At 25.5% G+C, this 3,613-nt stretch overlaps 1 non-coding gene across 1 annotated transcript; it reads right to left on the bottom strand.

Moving 5' to 3' along the window:
- Positions 1–2,583: 2,583 nt before the first annotated feature.
- TRNAP-AGG (transfer RNA proline (anticodon AGG)) lies at positions 2,584–2,655 on the bottom strand. The gene has a single exon. It is a non-coding gene; the product is annotated as a tRNA-Pro (tRNA).
- Positions 2,656–3,613: the final 958 nt, after the last annotated feature.

Here is a 3,613-nt window from a genome sequence, read left to right as displayed (position 1 = left end):
AAAATTTACATTTAATGAAAAATGGATTTGGGTCGATCTTGCTTCGGCTCATGGTTCCCTTCAATTTGAGTTCCTTCAGATGTTCTATCAATTCTGCCAATTTTGTCTTTAACATATTCAAAGTAGTATGTCACATCCAAATTTGTCATATGGAATGGGTTAAATACGTCATTATCCTGATATGCAAAATTTGCTTCCACATTTTTCTCTTTTTCCTTCAGGAAGGCTTGATAGAGATCAACTAAGTGTTTTAACGTACACAGGTACATGACCTATGCTCAGTCATTCTACATCGAATGAATTGATTTTCAACACTTTTTGGACTCTTATCTTGTGGAGCTTTTCCTTTGTGATCATCATTTTGTGTGGTTATTTTGAAATTTGAATGATTAGAACGACCACAACAAAAATAATAATTATTTTTTCCTCTACCATAGTCACGACCTCGACCTCGACCATGATTATAAACATTCACAACATTCACTCTAGGGAATGATGTTGTTCCAGTTGGTTGAGATCTATGATTTTTCATTAATAACTCGTTATTTTGTTCGGCCATGAGAAGACATGAAATTAGTTCAGAATAGTTTCTCTCGATATTGTTTCTACAGGAGCATATCCGAAATGTTGTCTTCACTAACATATTCATCATCCATTTATGAAGAGGTTTAGGAAGAAAAATTATTTTCTGATGATCATATTTTTATGACATCCAGGTGTATTTTGGCATCAAGCACTAATGACAAGTACTTATTATCATTAATATCAAATAATACAAATTCTAATTTTATAATATTTTCATAGCAATACTATTACAAAATATTATATTTATATTAGAAATTTAATAGATATTAAATATGCAAAATAACATTAAATCTGATTTAACGAAAATGAAACTAACATACCTTTAGGACCTACTTTTAGCGAGGAAAATGATAGGAGCTCGTGCTGATAACTTGATATGAACTTGAGTAGCACAACTGGAACACAAATACCAATAAAATATAATATTAAAAAAATAAATAAATATATATCATAATAAAATAAATACTAAAATAAATTAAATTTATTAAATTAAAGATAGTATATAAATAAACAAAATAAAATAAGTTAGTAAAAATATAAAATAAGAAATTTCTAAATTCTTTACTTTCTCCAGTTTTCATGGAATTTGCCTAATGAGTGTGTCTTCCAAAACCCACAAAATGCCACTAAAGTAATTTGAAAAGTAGAAGATGGATTATATAGACACTAATAATGGGTAATGTTGAGATATATGGACAATATTTTGGAAAATAATGAGTATCTATTATCATAATATTTATAATAAATACAAGAAAATAGATAAAAACTCTAATTAAAATTAAACCATTTTTAAGTTTAACAATATGTACTGATAGGATTCAAATCTTCAATCTGTTAGTTCATGATATATATTTTAACCTATTTAAAGTTGGTTAAATCAAATTGGTTGTAGTGTAAAAAGTAATCGAAGTTAGTTACGCTAATAAAAGTAAGGTTATAAGTTTTATATTCCTAAGACATTGGAAAAGAAACAACAAAGGGAGAGAGAAGATAACGCAATGAGAGGAATCTGTAGAACTCCAAACAAAACTTATGCCGCTCTAAGGGCAACCAAACATATTTACATTACCTTTAAAAAAACAAAAACAAAAACATTTACATGTTAAGAGACGGTAGAAAAAACAGGTTTTTTTTTCTTTCAAGTAGAATAGGTACTCAATCGCTAATACATCGAATTAGGACTGCAATAAAAAACCAAAAAACTAGAAAAACAAACCAATCCAAATCCATCCACTTATTTGGTTTGGTTTAATTTTTTAGTATAAAATTACACATATGATTTGTATTTGTAGAAAACTAAAAAATATTAGTTCGGATCGGATTTTGATTGGAGAAATCGATCAAAACTAAACCCAACCAAGGTATATATACTCTTGAAAATAAACTCTGACATTAGATTTCTTTTAGTATTTTTAATTATTATGGTGCATATATATTTATTCTTTAAAAAAAGAAGACCAATTATTATGGAGTGTTTATATTTTTTATTTAGTAAGTGCCAAGAAAAAATTGTCCAATTAACCCAATTTTAATTCTCAATTAACAAAAAGGACCCATTAAAAAAAAAAGATGAAAATAAAAATTAAAATTTGAAAAAAAACAAAATGTCAAAAATCGAGAATCAAACCAATAGTAAATCGAACCAAATAAAAACCAATCTATTGATTTTTTTTTCTTTATTAGACATCGATTTTAATCTCTTAATAAAACCAATTGATTTGAGTTGGTTCTTAATTACCCCAAAATCGAACTAACTATCAACATAGATAAATTGAGTTATGCACTAATATCTGAATGTTACTTTTTTTTTTTCTTATGAATAAAAAATATCCTCTTTTTTTTTTTTTTTTTTCAGGACACAGGTAGTAGACAACTTTTTTTGTTTTTATAGTGAACTTATTCAAATTTTTGGACTTTTTATCATTTCTTCCTGTTTCCATAGTGGGCCTTAAGAAGCCCATTTAGTTTAACGAAAAATGTGTAAAAAGGAAAATTTTGGGGGCATTCCGAGAATTGAACTCGGGACCTCTCGCACCCTAAGCGAGAATCATACCACTAGACCAAATGCCCAATTTGTTATAACTTCATATTATTTTGATGATTTACAAACATTGGAAAATTAAGCTTATATAAATATCCTTCTATTTTCAAATTTCTTACTTTGTTATCTTATTTCTAGCAATTTTTTCAAAAATCAAGTCAAATTTTGAAAATTAAAAAAAAAAAATAGTTTTTAAAAACTTGGTTTTTTCTTTGAAATTTGATTAATAATTCAACTATCTTACTTAAGAAAGATAAAATCATGGTAAGAAGTTGAAAATAAATAAACTTTTAACTTTTAAAAACTAAAAATCAAAAATCAAATAATTACTAAATATGCCTAATTTGTAAAATATATAGATGGGAAATTCCAATCTTAGAGATTTTGATCGATGTACACACTTTTTTCTTTATTTTTTCTTTTTAGAACAGTATATACACTTAATGTCATTTGAGTTATACTCAAGAATTAAAATAAAATGGTTTGATATCGATATTAAATATCTATATATATCTTTTATAAATGTTTGTAAAATATTTTTAAAAAATGACATTTTTTAGTTCAATACGAATAGAAATATTAATAACAATGTTCATAATTTAGTGTGAGAGTAAAAACAATTTAATTATTGATCTAAATATTTTTTAAATGTTTTTTATTTACAAAACTATCAATTGATACTGATATTTTATCGATATATTCAAAATTTGAAATTTATTTCTATATTCGTAAAATTAAAACATCAATATCAATATCAACATTGATATTTTAATCTCAAGTTATAACCACTTTGGTACTAAAACTATTTTAGGGTTGTATATTGGTGTGAAATTTTTAACTCTTCTTTTGATAAAAAACTTAGGAATATATGCGTTGAGCTTGCAGGTCACAAAATTGAAATGTCAGATTCTTATAAAAAAAAAAATGCATAGGCGGAAGATTTACTTTTTATTAGACATAAAAATTGAAAAATAGAGATTTAATAAA

The sequence above is a fragment of the Benincasa hispida genome, chromosome 3 (genome assembly GCF_027475165.1).
Source record: "Benincasa hispida cultivar pf3 chromosome 3, pf3_genome.v1.1, whole genome shotgun sequence".
Classification (NCBI taxonomy): domain Eukaryota; kingdom Viridiplantae; phylum Streptophyta; class Magnoliopsida; order Cucurbitales; family Cucurbitaceae; genus Benincasa; species Benincasa hispida.
This window is presented reverse-complemented; position numbering and strand designations above follow the sequence as displayed.